Source organism: Rissa tridactyla, chromosome 4, assembly GCF_028500815.1.
Source record: "Rissa tridactyla isolate bRisTri1 chromosome 4, bRisTri1.patW.cur.20221130, whole genome shotgun sequence".
In the NCBI taxonomy this organism is placed as follows: Eukaryota; Metazoa; Chordata; class Aves; order Charadriiformes; family Laridae; genus Rissa; species Rissa tridactyla.
The window spans coordinates 83,509,254-83,529,865 of NC_071469.1; the positions used below are offsets into that span (position 1 = coordinate 83,509,254).

General features: G+C 45.4%; 1 protein-coding gene across 1 annotated transcript in view; it reads left to right on the forward strand.

Moving 5' to 3' along the window:
* The window catches only part of CHST8 (carbohydrate sulfotransferase 8), a 176,782-nt gene that overhangs the window by 16,217 nt on the left and 139,953 nt on the right, over window positions 1–20,612 (forward strand). The gene's annotated exons all lie outside the window — the stretch shown is intronic.

Consider the following 20,612-nt stretch of genomic DNA (forward strand, 5'->3'; position numbering starts at 1 on the left):
TCACTGATCGTGCTTTATTATTTTTGTATTTTGCAGAAGGTTTTAACTCTCATTTTATGTGTTCATCGAATTGTTTAAACTGAAGGGGCTCTCAGTCTCCATTGCCATACCAAAAGGAAATAGAGAGAGCTCGCTGTTATTACCATGCAAACTAGACAGTCTGAACAGTGTCTCTGAGCCAGATGTAAATCCACAATTATAAATCACCGTGGGAAGGGGAATGGCAATCACTGCCTTTTGATTTATTGCCACAATACTTTTCATATAAATACACTGACCGGAATAGGCAATTTAGGTGTCTTTTCTATGTCTTTATGCAGTAAACCTATCTCTTCAAAGCACCATTTGTGCTAGAAGTCAAAAGAGTATCTCTGAATAAAAGCTACTCGCGGAAGAAAGAAGAGATAGTGCCAGGCTTAGGCACAGCAGAGGGATAACAAACATTCGCTGCGTGGCATAACTGTGTAGGGCTGTATAATTTCTACAGATGGGGATGTACAGCATGTGTAGTTGTGTTCCCGCACGGCATAAATGGTTCCCCCTGCTCCAAAGAGAAGGGCTGTCCTGGGACATACGGGGCAATCCACGTTTTAGTTCCCACTTTCCCATAGACTTCTGCGGTATTTTCTGCAAGTCATTTCATTTCATTGCGCCTAAGTTTCTTCATCTGTAAAATAAATCCTTCAAATACAATTGGATCAGCTTCATGCAGCAAATTACATCTGATGCTGAATCATGTCTTTTATCTCTCTATCTGTCTGCTTATTTTTATTGTGAACTCCTCAGGGCAAAGACTATCACTTGAAGACTCATATATAATAAAAGTGTCTTTAGCACCGCAGATCCCATTCTCGGGGACTGGAAGCTTACTGTAATAAAAATAAACAAATGTGATCAGCCACTGGAATTAAAATAAAGCATCCAAACCAGAGAAAATCTATACTTATAACCCTCTCTCATGAATATACTGGCCCCCAAAACCAGATATGCTGTTTAGGTGCATCCCTGGACAGATGTAAAACACTGGCTACACTTCAGCCTTTGGCCAACTGGCAGCGTTAAGAAAAGCTCTTTTGCCACAGCAGAGCCATTTAGGAATAAAATAACCAAGACCGCAGGCTAGGAAACAGGGTACTCAATAGTTCAATCACCTTAGCTACAGACCGGAGAGGAACAGTAATACTCCTGAACCCCTGCTTTCTATTGTAGGAAAAAGTTTGCTAGTCTAAACATACCCGAGCTGGAGAAAGATCTGAAAAGGGGTTTTTCTGGCAATGCAGACACATGGGGGGCGTACGTGGAAAAGAGAGCCACGAACACACACGGGTCTGCCTCTTCCTAGAGCCAGGGCTACCGGCCAGGTTTGGTGGCATGCCCACAGAGCGTGGAAAGTCTCATTAAAAGAGTGCTTGCTTAGATGACAGAACTAAAATCTTGTTCTTCCTGAAAATGTCATCTCCTGATGCAGAATAAAGATACAACCTGAATAGGAATATGCCGGGGATTTGGTCTGCTGAGCAGTTTCACCTGGTCAAAAAACTGAAGAATGGCAAAGATGGAAATATTTTCTTTTGTAATGCCTTGATTTGATAGCTCTGAGCATTAATTACAAATAAATACAGAGAAGATAACAGGCACAGGAGGCTACAGAACACTCTTGAAAACCGCGGCAGGAGGTGCTGGATGGCTGAGCTCGGTCCCTTCAGATTAAGCGAGAGCTTCTTGCACGGACAAAACTCGGTGTCTCCCACCAGAGCCTGGCTGCAAGTCCCGAGCCCAGGGTTGTGCCCTAATGACAGGTTCAGGAGACACTGTTCGTTACCTTACACACATGTTAAACTCATTTTGATCACAGAAGAGGTCTCTGGCAAACGCCTCATGGTGCTCGCTCCCTTTAACGGCATTAACACCTTATGTGGCACTCATTTCTGCATTTTTGCTTGCTCTGTCCATATTTTAAAGAACATTGTTCTCTTCCAGAAAAACAACACAGTTCTTGCAATCAATGCTCGTTTTTGTAAATTAAGAAATGAATTGTGCCAAATTGTTCTCCCCTTTTTCTCTCTCCTGGGGTTATTTGCAATGTAGCTAATGCTCCTGTCTGTGCATCTACTGCGTGCTTTACAGGAAAATGAAATCATTACACATAACACAAATTACTAGACCTCTTTCATAATCACACACTCTTAATTGGTATGTAAGCACTAAGATCACTGTAATACATGCAGTAAGATGTCTCTGACTCACTTTTTTCTCCCAGGTTTAAAGGTCAACGAGAATATTTTTCTTTAATTTGACAGGCACACAAGAAATAATGCAAGACTCATTTATGGTCAGGTAATGCACAAAGAAATCTATAAATCAAGCTAAGGGGAATATTAGATCATGCTCATATCTGAACCCATCTGGCTTAGTTCACAAAGGAATCAATATGAGGCAGAGAGCTCAGTATTACTCGTGATTTATGCTCTTGCATCTAAGGGGAGAAACATTTGCAATTTTTAAGTCATTTCAGCTGAAACAAAAGGATATGAAAAAGAAACTACAGTCGGCTATTAGAACATAGGCATTAGGTAAGTAATTTGATGACAGATCAGGGCTGCTGGAGGAAGGGATGGTTCTAGTGGTTCATTCCACTTAATGACTCAGCACATTGCTGTAGCATTTGGATTTTCCTCCCCCCAAGGTGTATTATTCCAGAGATGTCAAGAAACAAAATTAGCCGGATTGCCAGGTGTTTGATTTTTGTAGATGGATTGCGATTGATAGTTCTCAGGCACAGTACTGTTAGAAAACAGAACACATTGCAACGTACGGCTTTTCTTCATTGCCTTCTTTCAAATACTACTGCCACCAATAAACCCCGCACCTAAAAACGTGTCGTGGCCCAATACTAATCCTACCCCGTACCCTGGTACATACGTAAGCTTTTGATCCTTCTGCAAACACCCAGGATTTACGTGAAAGCTTTCCACCTATATCGCACATCTCTCAACTACGTAAAATCTCCAATTGGCCTTAACTTCAGCCTCCCCAGGAGGCAGGACGGCACGTGCCGGGGGGGCAGGTGAGGGGCGAGAGACTTCACAAGGCAATTTGAGTGTGAAAAACAGATATCACAGTGATGGGTGCTGTAAAACTACCAGGGGAACTGGGGCAAGTAAAACATCCCTTTCAGCTACAGTGATTTGTTTTACATTCAGTGCTAATATCCTTCATAGAAGTACCGAATGCAGCTTAATTTAAATCTAGAAAGGCAGTTAGAGTAAAGGGAGAGCCCGACATATTCTTCTCCCAGCTTATGTGTACAAGTAGAATCAATATTTTTCCCAGTATATGTTGATAAATTATTACATCAGACATTATTGATCCAGCCAAAGAAGAAGGAGGTCAAAATAATGGAAATCAGATGGTTGTGATTAGAAATGCTTGGGATACTCATTTGGAAAAGGTTGATAACTAAAATGGTCTATGGGCTTTACACTTATTGATTTCATAAATAGAATAAGCCTTGCTGATCCACAACAAGGTTACTTGTACAGGTATTTCAGGGGGTTGTGCTACTGAAAGCCAGTCTATACGTCTTCTGGATGGGTTTGAATTATATTTTAGCCCAGCACACTGAAAGCATTCATTTTAAACACCTGTTCCTTTCAGCCACAATTTTCTACTGCGTTTTGCTGCTGAGAGCCCTTAGACTTCATTCTGGTAGTAGGCTTAGTACTCTTTCAAGTATTTATTTAGAAGGTTTTCATATGTTTGTGTCATTATTAATAATGAACGTGTTCATTCACTTACACATGCTTTACAAACACTGGGCAGGCTCCAGGAGCCTCCCGTGCGAGACGCGATGGGTTGAGGCTATGCTATCGATTCTTTCTCGGGTGTATTCTTTTAGCAGAGAATAATACATCACCATTGCACCTTTCAACCCAAAAAATTCCAAAACGTTTTCCAGGCCGAAAAGGGCAGCATGCCTGCAGCAGAGACCGCATCCTCCCTCCCAGGGAGGCACCACCTTGGAGGCACGCGTGGCAAGAGCCTGGCAACGCAGAGCCTGCCACGTCACTCACTACACACAACAGAGAGGAAAAAAGAGACAGAATGGGATTTACCTGAGTGGGACGCAGTCAGGATCCAAAATCCACAGCTTCCTCTCCCTTTGTCTTCATACTACTGGAGTCTCTTCTATTTTGGAGTCCCGCAGGTCTCTTCCCTCACCAGCTTTACCGTCCAGCCACTATTCCCCCAGCGGGGCTCAGCTCCCCTTTTGCAAACTCAGCCCTCTACTCCCATGGTTTTGCCGTTAACATGCTCTCCACCTGCCTCTTCTCCAAAACCCTCCTCCACCCTGCAGCCAGCAGCCTCTCCCAGCCCCCCATCGCCTCAGGACAGGGTGGCCCTTTGCAGTGCCGGTCCCCAGACCAGCTGTGTCCCCTCCCGGCTCTCCGGGCTGTTCCCTCTGCCCTGTGGCCTTGGCAGGGACAGGAGAGGGACTGACACAGCAAACCAAGGCCTGTGAATGCTCGTGGTAAGGGTGATCCCCACCAGCTGGGGCTTGTAAGGACAGAGGGGACCAGAACCTGCTTCACCTGCTCTCTCACAGCGGCATCTTCCCTGGCACCCACAGGAGCAGGCTGGAGCCCTGCCTGTGGGCAGGGTCGTTTAACTGAGCGTATAATGCAAGTATTACTGCCCTCCCCCTGAATTACCAACGAGAAGCAGAGCTCCACTCTGTCTCTGGGAAACGGCGGGGGTTGGTCACGTCTCATCAGTTCCAAAAGTCCTTCTAGACCAGGGTAACACAGGACATGTGTGTGTACAGATATGGCTCATTGAAAGTCAAAAATTCTTATCCCATTTTCTTTCCACTCTTAAGATTTTTCCAAAGTTTCCCTCGAGCATGAGAAACCAAATATGCTTTCCTTAAGGTCTTTAGAAATTCCTTGCGCTGGTTCTGGTGTAATGAATACCAACCGACTGTTGAGTTGACACTAGTTACAAAGCCTGGGCCACATGAGGCAGCAGCGTAGCGTGAAAAATGAAAACATCCATATGTGCTCCTCATTTGCCGTGAGTAGAAGGTGATCCTGAAAATGAATTCTATATTTCTTCCCAGTCATCCTTCACCATGGCCAATGCCTAAAAAGCTGTGTGTTTTCCCCTGGCAGCAGCACATCTAGCAGTCGCAGCAGCTGCGTAGGAGTTATATTGCCAGGGTGACAGAAGTCATCTTCCAGAGAGGTGGGAAATGACACAAGCTCCATGGCACATGTCTAGATCCGTCATACCTGCTCTGCATTATTTAAAGGCACGATAGCATAGCATAACATGTTTTATTGGCTAATTCGGTACAGCAGCAGCATAACCTCTCTGCTGGGTTATAGTTATGAATCTCCTTTGGACACCACGACGCAACTCTTCCTTCTGGATAGGGCCTATTATATTTGTTTCTTGGTCTAGAACAAGACACCTGGACCATCACTACCTCACACCAACTTTATAGGTTCTTCTGCCTGACCAGATTCTTTCATCCTAAACTCCCCAAACTGAGCAGCGCTAGAATGAGAAGGGCTGGGGTGAAACAGGGGAGAAACACTAGTTCCCTGTTCTGTAGGTGCTGCAAGATGACGCGGACTCTCCCGAGCTGGAGCGGTGGGATGTGGCAGAGCTTTCTGGTCCTTTCGAAACACTTGGCCCAAACTGTGCCGATGTAAATGCTAAGACAGAGGGTGCTCAAAGGGCCAGTGCTTAACATCTCCTTCTCTTTCCAGGCACTAAATTCAGCTTTGGACATTTACATGCAATAGTAGTTTGGGATTAGATTTAGAAGTACTCCATGCCTGGGATTGCACCCAAATTCGGGGAAGTCGTTTCAGATCTCTGAGGAGCAGCCTAAAGCCGAAAGGCAGCTGTCCTGTGCATAGAATCTTCATGAATCATAGAATCTTCATGGTCGGAAAGGACCTTTGAGATCATCAAGTCCAACCAACCAACCTACAATCTCTGCCACTAGAGCGTGCCCTGAAGTGCCACATCTAGACGTTTCTTAAACACCACTAGGGATGGTGACTCAACCACCTCCCTGGACGGGATGGTGGGGTGTCGAGCACTGCGCACCGATAAGGCAACAGAAAGTAATCTGGTGTCCCTCAACTGAAACAAGATATGATTTCCCCAGCAGGGATTCAGGTGATAGTGTTTATGTATCTCTGTTGAAATGGCATATTATTCCCAATGCTGATGTCTTTCTGGCCACAGAGGCTAAACTATTATTTCTTGTTCGTACATCCCCCCCACCGCAAAGCTTCACTTCTTTAATGGTTGTTATTTAGAAACTTTGTGTTATGTAAATAAAAGCTGTGACCTTTGCCTTGCCAGGGGCTGGAGCTAAGTTAATGCGGAACAGTGCCAAGAGAGAGTAGGCGCAGACAGGGTTAGAGCACATTTTAAAATGCCATTTTCTTGCTTGTAATTTATTCTTCCTACCTCTAGCGTTCCTCTGCAGAGATATTTATAAAAATAGGTGTTCCATGCACTGTATATCACAGGTTTATTTAGGACTGTTGTTGAAGATTTACACTGCTCAAAAGAGCAGTCATAGCAGATAATTCCATTTGCAAGCTTCAACAAAATGTTCCAGGGAAAGTGCTGTTATCACCGTGGAGAATTTTAATGATGCCAGGGTTTACAGACAACTTATTTGGCAAACAAGGCTGCAGCAACAGACACCTCAGCAAGTTCTTTTGCCAGTGGTGGTTTTCTGATTGTCGCTGCTGCCTGTGGAACACACCTTACATCCACCTCCCAGCCCGCTCCAGACCTTTCAGAACTGGGATCGCCCTGCAGTGCCGACCTCACTCCTCGGAAGCACCTGCCAGGGACTCACCTCCCAGCGGTCACCAGCACCTCGCAGGCCTGACTGGGGAACCCATCCACTGCTCGTTCTGTTATAAAACTTCTTGTTATGGCAATGCAAGTTTTGGCTTTGCCATCACAATACGGAAAACTAATAGTAACTTTACTACTAACGTAATATGATGCAAGGTGACCATGGGAGAAGCTGGGTTAAGGTACCTCCTGCATTCTGGGAGGTGCCTCATTGATCCACGTCTCGTTAACCACAGGATTCACTATTGCAATAAATTAATACGGTGGTTTAGTGATCTGTTACCAGCTGTCGGAGGGAGCGAGGAAAAGAGGAACTTGCAAGCTGGTAACTGCCCTCCCCTCCCAGTCCTCACTGACCACAGCCCCTCTCTGCAGGGGCACTCCAGAGGGACGGCAGTGACATCCTTGCTGTATATTGCACGTTGTATGTAATTATTACGTGCCATATATTGCACATAATAGGTAATAATAATATAGCGCTATATATTGCACTTACCTGGCTTAGACTCCCTTCCCTACAGGCAGACTGCTTTTCTGTGCCAGTGCCTTGGCAACCCCCAGAACCTGCTCGCTTGCCCATCTCTTGGCCACCAGCTGCCCCCGCAGCAGCCTCTACCACCGCCGAAAGAGGAAACCTGACTGCATAGACGTGGCCTTCCCTGCGCAACCCTTCACCGGGGCCTGGAACAGGGAATTCGAGCTACTCCCTCTCGTGTTGTTCCTTTTCAGCGAATCCATCGGGGCTTGGCGTTGCCAGTCTGACATCCCTTCATTAGCATCAGGAAAGCTCGTGAATGTAATCCCCTGTACGCTGCACTGGAAACCCTGCAAGACACCACGCTGCTCCCCAGTGATGTTTCTCCTTTCTCTCACTGCTTTTATGTTGTCAGCTAGAACAAAAGGAGTTTCAGCTAATTATCTGTGTATTTGCTGAAACCACTAACCTACATCCGAGCTAGTGCGAAACAGTTGCTTAACTGAAGTTCTTGGCAGATTTACACACCTTCTGGTTGTAAGTTTAAAAAAATCTGTTCCCGTTTTCAGATTTGCATATTCAGTTTCCTCTTATATAAAAAATAAACATGTTACCTTTTTCATTATTCGCCAGTAACTAAGGAAAAGGAGGAGGATTCAGTAGCTGGAATATTAACCTGAATTGCGGCGAGTCCAAACTCAGCTACTTCTTGTCCACAGATTTCCCACTTCTCTAGGCAAGTTCTTCGGCTTTCGCTGCCCCAGCTTCCCATTTGTAAAATGGGAGCAACAACGTTGTTTGCGCAACTACACATTGTGAAAATCTCAGCTGTTACAGTGACAGGGACAGTGCAGGTGACTAAAGAGATAAACCGTACTGCAAGAACAGGACGTGGAGGGCTTTAATCTGATTTAGTGTTTTGAAAATGTATTTATGTCCACGAATATGACTTTCTTGCGGTGCTGTTCTTTTTTGATGGACTGTTTCTCAGCTGAATCTGTTTCCTCAGTTCACTTCACTACCCAGCTCAAAGCCGTCACGCCAACGCAATGCAGCAGGCAGGACGAGAGGGGCAGAAGTAGTCACTGCTTGAGTTGTACCCACACCAAACAGCAAATCCTGGCCCTAGAGTTTCACGAATCGCTTTTTTGCACAGTGGCACATGACATCGCTGGAACTCAATTGACATTTCCACTGGCTTTGCACGGAGCTGTGACCTTGCATCCAGCATCCCAACAGATGACATGCGATGTCACAGCCACCTCATTGACAGATACAAACCGAACGTCACCATCTATGCACCCACCGTGTTGTCCTCACCCTTGATGGTAATTAAATGTGAATTTTCTCCTCCTGGGCAAAAATTAAACATCTGCAAAGTGTGGAGATTTTACCCTGAGCGTGGGGGGAGAGGGTTCAGATGTCTCTCTTCTTGCAGATAATTGCTTAGTTTAATGAGGAAGTTTTGCAGAATTCTTAACCATTGCTTCTGTGCCTTGTTTAATTATTTGCATATGGCATCATCAAGTTAAAAAGAGTGTGCATGTACAGCACTTCTTCTCATTGCTGTATTAGACATTAATGAAAGGAAGCACGAGGATAAGTTTCTCGCTAATGATGATGGAAAATTAGTTTGAAAATCCCAGAGGTGTCTTGAAAGGTACACCAATGATATATAAAGGTCCAAGGAGAGAAATTCAGTGCAAAATATTGCCTGAGCCCTTTTGAGCTGTTTCTCCAAGAGATGGTGTTCCCATCGAGCTCTGCAGTTCCGGGGGCGGGTGGCAAAGAGCAGATGCAGCGGGGTCTGAGGGACTGCAGCGCACACAGCGAGTAAGCGTGGCTGGTAAGCACGGCGCAGGAGAGACGCCGGATGCCAGCATGGCATATACAGTAAAGGTTATGTGCCTGGAGACCTACAGCCAAAGACAGATTCATGGCTTCTTTTTTTTTAAGTCTCAAGCTACTGAAAAGTTGTGTGTCTGGAGAGGAGCAACGCTTTATGCATTAGTCGTAACATTTGGAAGGGCAGCAAATCCACAGTCAGGAGCACAAGGTAGGGAAAAAAAACAGTTGCTAATTCTTCTCCTTTCTCGTCCTGCAAGATGCAGGCTCCGGTGACTCTCGGGCAGCTCAGTCAGGCCACAAGCAGCCAGCTCAGAGAGCATCACGCTCTGCTTACGCTGTGCTACCCCGTGCATCAGCATCTCGCTCGCAGTCTTGGGCAGTTCTCTGGAGTTTTCTTCTCTTGAGTTTTATAGTGGTGTTCAGTGCGAAGGGCAGAGATGGCATCGATCATTAGGACTTACTGGTTTAGTCGGTGGCCAGGAGTTGGTCAGGTATATAATACAAGCCCCATTTAACGGTAAGGGATCTGTTTGCCCAGCTTCACCCTTTCCAGCAGCTAAACTGGGAAGAGCGGGGGGAGCGAGGGCCGGGGGATGCTGCTGACACGGCTCAGCCGTTTCACCACCCAGAGAGAGCGTCACTTTGGAGGGTTCTTTATTTTCCTGATGGATAGAATCCTAATTTTTTCTTAAGAGTGCCTGGATCCCTCTGCAGATAAACAAGACTCTGACAATAAGGCTGCTTTTCTCAGATACTTTTGAAAGCAGTTTAGAAATAGCCCACGTACACTCAGCTTGAGAACTCCTCCGCCAGGCAGTCGCTGCGCCCTGCCTGCGGTTCCTGTTTGCCTGCCTTGTCTCCCAGGTCCCCTGGGTTATCACTTGAACGTCTTTGACATTAGAGCACTTTAACAGGAAGTTGCTTATTCTACGTAGGCAGAACTGGAAAAAAAGGGTGAGGCAAGAAGGAGAAAAAGATAAACGGAGGCAGCAAATAAGCTACCACTAATGGTTCGAGCCAAAATAGCTTTTTTTTTTTTATGTTTCAGTAGGTCTCTAAAACACAAATACATCACAACCATTAGCCATCAGATGCACGGTTTGCTTATGTTAGTCCTGATGCTCTCAATTTGTTCTGTTTTACTGATCTCTAATAATATTTTGCACACAATTATGATATTGCAATTACATTATACTTATGTGGGAAAGAAGCTCTTTAGTGCTTTCTTCTCATAGTGTGTGCTGGAAGCATGTCTAAACCAGAGCTAATGGTTTGAAGAGGCCTCAGATCCTCCCTGTGTTGCAATGCAACATTTAATAACGCGGTCATGATGCTACTGAAAAGGGATGCAAAATTTGTCTGTAAAAATAAATAATAAAAAATATTAAATATTTTTTTTAAAGTACTGGAGGGGGCTGGCTGTGAGGTGTGAAAGTCCAGAATGAAGTCTAAAATGGTCCATTAACCCCAGTGCCATACCTGGGTATTTGGGGGATCTAACGCTGTGCTCCAGCCGCTCTTCGTCACACCCAGCAAGCTGGACTACAGGCGAAGCTGTCATTTTCTCCGTGTGATCGTACACAAACCCCAGTGATTGTTAGCCCTGAAGAGGGCTGCAGAGCTGGAACGTTGCTATCTGGAACCACAGGAGTTCCTCTAATGGCTTCTCCAGTTTGTTCGATTGAACTTCTCCAGCGACGTGTGACAGCCAGGGCGGCAGAGCTAAGTTTCCCTTCTAACCACAGCTTACTGCGAGCGATCAGCCCACACACTGCTGCTAATTGAGTAGGATAGAAGTAATGTGCAGCCTGATTTGACTTTAAAAAAAAATATATATATTTTCCTCAAGTCCTACGCTGTTTTTCCTCTATTGGAGTCACACAAGCATGAGCTGTCATCTGATGAGGCAGCAGAACGTACAGTAATTACTAAAAGGTAGATTTCAGGCTCTGGCTATTTCTCTCTTGCTAGGATGAGTAGAGGCATCAGTCTGGAAAGAAAGGTGCTCAGGAGCCAGAAGTTGCTTTCAATGAATTTTGATACCAGCGTAGGGTGTCAGGCAGCGTCCCCTGGGAGACACCAAGAATGCTAAAATTCACTAACTAAAATCAAGATGATGAAAGCAGTTCCTTGCGAAAGGAACATTTCACAAGGCACTCCTTCCATCATCCTGGAAGGCACAAAATCTGTTGTGTATCCAAAATGAATCTAGCTAAAGAGCAGGTAGAGATCGGGCAGGATCTGGATCATTCTAAGGAAAAATTAACAGGAAGAATATCCTTCCTTCTTAGAACCCGGACTTCTCTCTGCTGAGAAGATTTATGGCCTGCGTTTACTGCGTCAAGCTGAAGCAGGTTTTTTTCCGGGGTATGGAGTCCTTAAGAGTATTTTGTATCGATATACTATATATCATGCAAAACGTATGTATTCCATAAGTATAGTAATATTCACAGTATTCTTTTTGACAATATAGGACACAGAACTTAACTTTGTCAAGGAAAGCACCTCTTGGATCACAAAATTATGACCAAAGAATCCATTTTCTGAAAGGTCCTGTTTTGTTAAAAAAGCCACTTTGGCAAAGAAAATTGACTCGCTCTAATCGAACCCACAACGCTATTACAATGTGAGATAACAGAGAGGTAACTATACATTTATGGGCATCTGAGCAGAAACTGGCGAAACAAGATTACCTGTGAAATGAAGGAGCAGGAGGGCACTTGTCCAGCTCTGCCCACAGGAGGGAGAAATCCCACCAGCCAGCACCTCTGTCAGGGAAAGAAAAATCCTGCATCAGCTCATTTTTCCGTTTTACTGATTTCAAGTGCTCGAAATTCTTGAATGACGCTCTCCAAAATAATGAGGTTTAAAAATAGCAAATGTCGTAAACGCTTTCTGGATTTTATTTCATAATCAAAAAAATTACAACGCTATTCAAGGTTAAGTGCCATAATATTATTAATCATTCATTACGCATGATTGAATTAAGGGCCAGCAGCACTCACACCAGTCCCGCAGACGCTTGCTGGCTGGCTACTAGCCTTTTCTTAATAGAAGTAGCACAGCTCGGCCGTCTCCAGGGGCTCTAGCAAAACATTAGCTTTTGTAACAGGACTGGAAAGTCACCAAGTTTGGGTTATTTTCAGTTTACGTGGGAGTAAGCTCCAGAAAAAGACCTGGTTGGGGAATTCTCCAGCAGAAGGATTTTCAGTAAGAAGCTGCCCTTTTCACAGAACCGAAGTTTGCTATGTGGAAAAAAAAAAGTTTGGAAAAATACATTTTTCCCTGGGAGAAGCAAAATGAAGGCTCGCCGGGCTGCTGCCTGCTCCGCGCTCCTGGGCTCAGCGCGCTCCAGGCAGGCTGCCGGAGGCCCGCAGTGCCGGCCGATGGAGGGAGAGGGAGGGGATGGAGCGGGAATTGGAGCCCCCCGCTCGCCGGGAAAACCCTCGGCAGGTCACAAGCTTTCTGCACAGCTGTCCAAGCGGTTAGCAGCCAAGCACAATGAAAACGCCACTTAAGGGCCCGATAAATTACATTTTTCTGAAAATCCATTTCTACAAAAATCTCCCTTTGACATTTTGTCCTGATTCGATACACCTCTTTTCCCCAGGGAAAAGGGCTTCTGTTTTCCAGACAATTCTGTCCACCTATGGCAGGGCTCCCGGAGGACCCCTCGCCCCCTTCTCCTGCGTGTCCTGATGAGGACACTCGGCTGGAGGGACCTTGCTGCCCACGGCCACCGCCACATCCATCCCCCAGGTGCGGCCTCTGGGGAGGTGCTGGCGTATCTGCGTAAGCAATTAGCAAACAGGCCTCAAGATTAGAGTTGAGATGGAAAGAAATGCTCAAAACCCTCTGCCAACACAGCTATGAAATGTTTGTCCCAGCCTCAGCATAGAAACATGGTTTTAATGGCACTTAAATAAATTGGCGTCTTACAGCATTCTAGGACATGAATATATTCGTCTCTTTGCTTAGTCGCAGGAAATTGCAGTGATGGATTGACATCATCTTGTAATTGCATGCGATGCACAACCCAAACAGAGGGCTCAGGCGCTGAGCTGCGATCTAACTAAATTCTCAGTATTTGTTAATAACAAAAGTTGAGCTAGCATGATGTAAGAACTGCACGTATAGGCTGAAATATTAATTTGCTATGCTTCGGTTGAGATTTTTAAGGTAGTCTTATTTTCCTTGAATGCATGGGTTTATCATTATCAGCCTGAACACAACTAGCACTCTTCAAGGTTTCTTGCTGAAAAGAAATTGAGCGTGCAAATACTCTTTCATCATAATCACACTGGCTGTGCAGGGTAATTCATAAAAGAGCCAGAAATATATTGAAATTCAATATTGTTTTAGTCCAAATCAATATTAATAATTGTTTGCATTTTTAAAGTGCAATTTACAATTGAAAAATGTACAGAGATCAACCCATAGTTGCTAACACATCAAATTTTCCTATTAAAGGCACAGTAATTTTACTTAAAAATGTTTCTTATAAAGCAGGAGAAGGCATTGATCTGTGAAAACAGCTATCTATTATTTATATGCACAACATTAGAACGGGTTTTAATTATAAATGAGCTAAAAGGTCAGTAACTATTTTATTTTTAAGGTCTGGGATTTTAAATTCAGATAGCTTAATTCAAATATTTCCGCGCTGTGGGCCTGGCAGTTTCTTCCGGCGGTGGGAGAGCTGGCAGAGGGAGGTGCACCCAGGGCTCAATCTCAGCAGCGGGGGCAAAGGAGGGGCCCCGGGCTGCAAACCTAAGTGTTCCCACTGCTCCACGGAAGAGTTCTCTATCTGTGAAACGCTCCTTGAAAGGGTATGAAGTGAAGCCAGGAGGCACTAGTGAGTAACGCAGGAAATGCAAATAATCAGAATTAAGCTTCAGAGAGTTTTGCCAGCGCCAGAGCTGGGGCTAAGAGGCATAGTCGGTTTGCAAATGGACAGACCTGGGCTTTTGTAGGAAAGTTTTGTGACAGGGAAGGATTTAAGAAGCTGTCAAGCACCAGACCATGTCTAAGGTGGCTTTCTGGACACGTGGTCATTGATAAAAAAAGTGAATGTGATGGAACCAGGAGTTAAGACTTTGTATCGCCCTGGTGTGAATGAAGCCGTTGCCGTCGCAGTGTGGATGGCAAGCCAGAGTCCTGTGCGGGAGTCCGGCGCAGGCACACCGCTTTCTTTATCATGTCAGTAATTACAGAGTGATAAAAGCAGAAAGGATTATAAAAATGATTAATTTCTTGATAAAGTCCGAGGAGGCCGTGGAATCTCTGTGCCCGGCACTGTCTGTGGGCGGGTCAGCGAAGCATCCTTCCCACTGGTTCATGTCCAGGGGAGGTAGTTCACCCTGGGGATAACTGACACTGGGCGAAGCAGAAAACTCAGCCCCGCTGGCACTGCTTTCCGTGACCTGTTTGTAACCGTTACCTGCTGCCACCTCAGTTTAATGAAAGCTTAAGGAAACCCTAGATCCAAAAGTGCAGATATTTAATTTTTTCCCGTCACGCTGTGCCTGTGGGATAAGCCCACCCAGCCGCTGGAGCTCCGGCACCAAAGCTGCGGGACCATAATGTGTTTGGTTTCTCTAGGCAACCCCAGTGAAGTCGTGGAGTACAAACCGGCACAACTGAGCAAGAAAACCATTTAGCAATGTGCTATCATCGGAAAATTAAAGTCCAGAAGGGATATTACAGTGATGTAGCCAACAAAATCCAAAGCTAAGCAGTCAGACTAACTTGAGCCGTATCTCTGCCAAACACTGTGCAGAAAGGAGAAGAATCAGACATCCCTTAATTGCTACGAGAGCTGCAGTGCTCGGCGGGTTGCAGGTGTGGAACAAGACCTACAGCATATGGCAGGACCCCCAGTCCTTGACTCCAGCCTTGACTTCTCACCGGTCACCTTTGGCATGTGCTTTTTTTCAGTCAAGGTTCTTCAAGCTTTGTGGAATTAACAGTATATCAATAGTGACGCTACCCTAGTAATATTACTAGTAGGAAGTACTCCTCTCAAATACACATTTTACTCCATATGGGTTTTGTATTTAAAAGAAAAATACTTGATCAAGCCTTTGGAAAAAAAGTGCATAAAAGCAGTAATTTAATTTCATCTATCACTAATGAATTCGTGATTAGTCCTTATCTGTAGTGTGAGAAAGCCAGCATCAGCTGTTGCTCTCCTAAGAAATATCCTGAATAACTTCATGTAAATCACATAACTCCTCCCTGTGCAGCAGTACATCTATATGTTAAAAAAAAATACAAAATCAATGCAATTACTTCTTTCCTTCAGAAAAGTGTCATGGGGGAAACACTGAAGATAGTGAGGCACAGATAATTACATTGATGGGAACCATAAAACCAACCAAACAAAAAACCAAGATAAGCTCTGGTGTTTATTATCGGTGCCAGGACAAATACTGATGCTTCGGTGTGTGCACTATCTGAAATTTGTCTTACCAAGTCTTATTCAGGCAAGTCATCTTTGCACCTTCTTCTCATCCCTCCTTTTACTGCCTGTGACACACAACACAGTGTCTGCGGCCAAAACCCAGTTCTTTTGGTACCTTTTACAGAACCATTAAATGTGAGTGACTTTGGAAAACTAACAACAATTTCTCTGAGCTTCAGTGAAGTCCTTTGAATGCGAATGCCTCAGTTGCAGCAACAAATGCAAATATTCGCGTTTGGGGTAACGTCTCCCCCAGCCAGAACTTGGCTGGTGTCAACCCAGAGGAGGGACGGCGCAGCACAGGGACAAGGTGGTACCGCCAGCCCCGAGAGCCACCCCCCGGCGTTTGAATAGCCCTGCCCGGGACAGGGCTGGACACGCCAAACAGGAAAAGATCCCGATTTTACATTCTCTTTGCTGTTCAGTGGTCTGAGCCTAATTCACCAGCACTAAGATGCTGGTAAGTGTCTCGACAGCGCAGCCCGAGCACTGCTGCTGGGGAGGGGAATACCAGAATAGCCGCCTTCTTCCCTGGGAGGATTCCTCTGCATCACAAACGCTTTGACAATTGTTCCATCTCCTGGAGCAGGCATCGTGATGCCTGTCTGCAGTACAGCAAAAAGAGGGAGGAAAGGACAGAAGTTCTGAGGCTGCATCTGCCTTTGCCTCACCGAACGCAGGAGCTGAGATTGGATGGAGTTACAAACCGCGCCTGATGTCGAACGCATCGAGTCAATAGAGCATATCCCATTCCTATAGAGTATCAATGTAACAACGGGAACTTTCCCAGTGGCATTTAATGATCTCCGATATTTACAGCACACAAGTATGCCTAGCAGCTAGTTGCCTTATCTGTTCTTATTACAAATCTGACAAAAGGTGCTTAAAAATAATTGAATAACAGCAAACCAAATAGTAAAATTCTCCCACTCTACTAGCGCCACAGAACTGATTTTAAAGAGAGTTCATGCCTATTCAGGATTCTCATTACAGCTCAATATTGAAAATCCCCTTATGCTTAAAAGGCTACTGAGTAGTTGCTGTAAAATCCATACGGTTCCTCTGACTGCTCTGAAATTTGGAGTCTCTGAAATTCCGGTGCACACTAGCATACAGATAAGGAAAAACTAGAAGTGCATGGCATGTAGGCATCCCAGTCCTTTATACAGTGACCATACTGATGTCTCTGCTCCCCTACGTAAACGGGGACCTATGGTCCTTTTTCAGACAGCCTTGCATCTCCCGTCTTCCCATTTCTACGGTCCCTGTAACCAGCGGCCAGTGAACAGCCCCATTTCTGAACAGGGACCGTGCCCGTCCCCCAGTGGTTCTGCTGGCAGATGCACTCCCATCTTTCCAAGTACGGCTGTGCTGAAGCCGCAGGTGGTACTGCACCCCTTCCCCAAAGCCAACCTTGCTAAAATGCAACACTTTCAGAAGCCAAGAGTGCAAGGGCAGGACAAATGCTCACCGCCCAATGTAAGCAATGCTCCAGTACAACACTGGCAAACAGGCACCATCAACCCAAACGCTGGGCTTGCTTCTTCCCCAGAAACTCACGGCCACATCCCAGCCCTGCCTCTCCACATCTCCACAGCTCCCCACGCACCCTTCCTCACTCACCATGGCACAAAGCCCCCAGATATTTCTCTTCCCTATTACACACCTTGGAGATCTCTCAGCTTGCAGAAGGGCTTCTTCCCGCTGGTCCCCCATGGCGTGTGGGCCGGAGGGGCTCAGTCCCTGCTCCGGACCTGCCAGCCCTACACCTCCCCGCACCCAGCCAGCTAATCCTTCACATTCCGCAGCAACACGGCAACTGAACGCCAAACAAAAATCCCATTTCATTTTGTTTAGAAATTGCACTTCAAAATAAAATGCAAATATTTGTTTCAGTTTGCTTTGCAAAGTATCCTGGGGGGTTTCAGCTGGAAAGGAAATGTAAGAGGCATTTTAGAGAAGAAAAAAGATCTAGTTTTCCAAGTAGATCTACTTACAGAATGTCTCCTTTCAATTAGCTGCTGGGTTTCAACTGCCCAAATCAAGGACAAGAGGAAACAACTTGTCTGACATACGGGCATAGTCTAAGGGAAAAAGAACCTTGACTAAACAGATGGTGATCTTTCATTAGGGAGAAAGCATTTGTAAAATTTCAATAAGAAACAAATTAGTCATCATGGCTAGAAGGATTAAGAGCCAGTATTAGGTGAAAACAGTCAGATGTACGTCGTTACAAAAGTTGCTCGAGTCAATGAAGGAACCCACTCCACCGCCACAGCAAGATGTTCCATGTCAAGGTTATGAGGGCTATTTTCTCCTTCCTGACGTAACCATAGTAGCATCACAATGAGCCAGACGCAGCGTGAGCCAGGAGGCTGTTTTCGTTCGGCTTTTGCAGAAATTTTCCTGTGTTTTGTTTCCACAAGTGTGGAATTAAAACCACCCTCACTCGTGACAAAGGTTTCTAATTCCTAGCTTACAGGGACCACTGCACAGTTTTCCTGTTTTGCTTGCTTGCTTAGGACTCCCACACGAAGAATCTCCACTTCAAATACTTTTAGGAAAAGGAAATAACATTGAGGAGTCATGAATCTCTACACCTTATTACATGAACCATCTTACATACGGCACAAACTTAAGCCATAATGTTGGAGGACAGGGCCCCACGCATGCATACACATAAAGCTACTCAAAATTGTTGTTATAAAAATGTATTTAAAATCTCATGATGTCGAGAGGTTTGGCATGTGAGGTTTTAGCCAAGGGGTAGGAACATATTGTTTAAGTTTATATTTTTATATATATAAAAGCAGTTCGTGAAGTCTTTAAGCTCTGTAATCTTTTTCTCCTTACCACAACCCATCTAAAACTGCACAGAAAAATTAATTTATAAAAGCAAACTCCAATGTACATTTGCTTCATACTGACATCAAGGAGGGAATATGTCCGAGGTAGTTACTTGTTTGGTACTTCTGGAAGTCCCGCTTATGCCAGGTGTGTCCTGTCCTCCGAAAGAAGGCGTTTTTATTCGGAATAGCCGGGAAACCCATAGAAGAGACAAAGGAAGCACCTTCGGGGCAACTGCAGAAGATTATTTCAGAGATGTGCAACCACCATCGTCACACGAGGGTGCAATCATCTGAAAAAGCCTTTGAAAACATCATAGTTACTTTAAGTAGAAGAGAGATTGAAGCAAGTGGAGGGAGAGGGAAGCATTTCAACCCAGGCTTTAACTAGAACCAAGTGGGCACCTGATAAACTAGGAACTTTTCTGCTGTATTTTACAAGAGAGTTCATTACTTTCCGCAGTTTTCTACATGATGTATTATAGGCGGGACAATATTGCCATAAACGCTGGTGCCAGGCAGAGCCCGGGAGGGCTGGGCTGCCCGCGGGGAGACCTGCCGTGCGCATCGCCTGCCTTCTGCTCGGGGTGGCAGGAAGCTGGACAAGTTCATTACTGACACTCGCTATTTACACTGTCACCACACAGCTCCTGTCAGATGTCAATCTGAAACAAAGTAAAGAAAAAAAATTTCATTTCAAATACAAACTGCTTTTAGAGATTATGTTTTAGCTTAGGAGTAGCATTATAAGCCCTGGAGGATCTTGGAGAGGTGTGTGTATTAACTTGCTAAGGACCCGCTGCAGTACTGAGAAGATTAGTAACACATGACTCCTGCTACAATTTGCACCCAGAAAGATAGGAAAGAAATCTTCTCGACTTTGAAAGGATTATTTTGGTTGTTTACTGAGTGCTGTCCCTTTTGGTCTTAAATTGTAGATGAAAGTGGAAACCAGAAGTGCCCGCTTCCCGTTGCAATGTGATGGAAACAAGAAGGGCAGCTTTAGCAGCTTTGCCGGCGGGGGGGTCGGAATGGGAAAAAGGGGCCATACGTTATCACTCTGACTTCAGCCACATAAATCAGTATCATAGCTTTTTGCAGTTATGTCAAAATTCAGGTTTGGCATATTTCGTAGATTGACATACATTCTAGTGGTGTGCAGGTCCAAAGGACAAAACTGGTATACATAACGGAGGAGAACTGCACCCACTGATACCTGACAAAACAAGTTTCCACCTGAATAAGAAAAAGCCTTTAAACCCCCTTTTCCCCACTTTTTGCAGAATATGGATTTGTGTATATTTGTGAGCAAAAGAGGATCCTGTAATTTTCAGGATTCTCTTCCTGTCGAGAAGTCCCCACGTTGCGTAATTGGAGGAGATGCTGAAAGCCAAGACGTGCAATGGCATCAGTGAGTGGAGAACAGAGGCGTTAAAAGGCAGTAAGTTCTGCCTAATTTCCTACCACGGCGCTGGTGTGCGCTGGGTGGCACGTAGCAGGGGTGCTCGGCCCAGCACGGTGGTTCGGGATGGCTGGGACACAGAAGAGACTAGTTCAGCTGCAGGGAGGAGGAGGTGCCGGCTCCTCGGGCAGAGCAGCGGGGCCCGTTCACCGCACACCAGTTCCTGCCCCTGCGAGCGGTTCGTAAGGAGAGGGAGAGCTCGGGGTCATGCTGCAGGAAAGCACAGAGGGCAGGAAAGCACAGAGGGCAGGAATGCTTCGCTGCCCCAACGCAAACTGCTCAACTGCTCCCTGTGCCCAGCAGCGCGGAGGGCGGCTCAGGACACAGCGTCGGGGCTGCCGGCAGTCACCATCATCCCTCAGACAGGGGTCGGGGGACAGAGAGGTGGGAAGGCTGAGCCACCTCTCTCCATGCCAGTAGTTCACTAGTGATCTCCAAGGATTTGTCAGTCAGAGGAACCTTTAACTGCACTCCTGATTTCATCGAAGCAGGTTCAATTCCTTTACCCATATGAAGGAAAAATACGAATCCAGATTTCTTTCAGGAAATAATTTTGGGGAGACTTCAGGGGCAGGCCATTTTGAACAGATTCAACTAAAAACTTCTTATTTCACCCTTCTTCAAAAT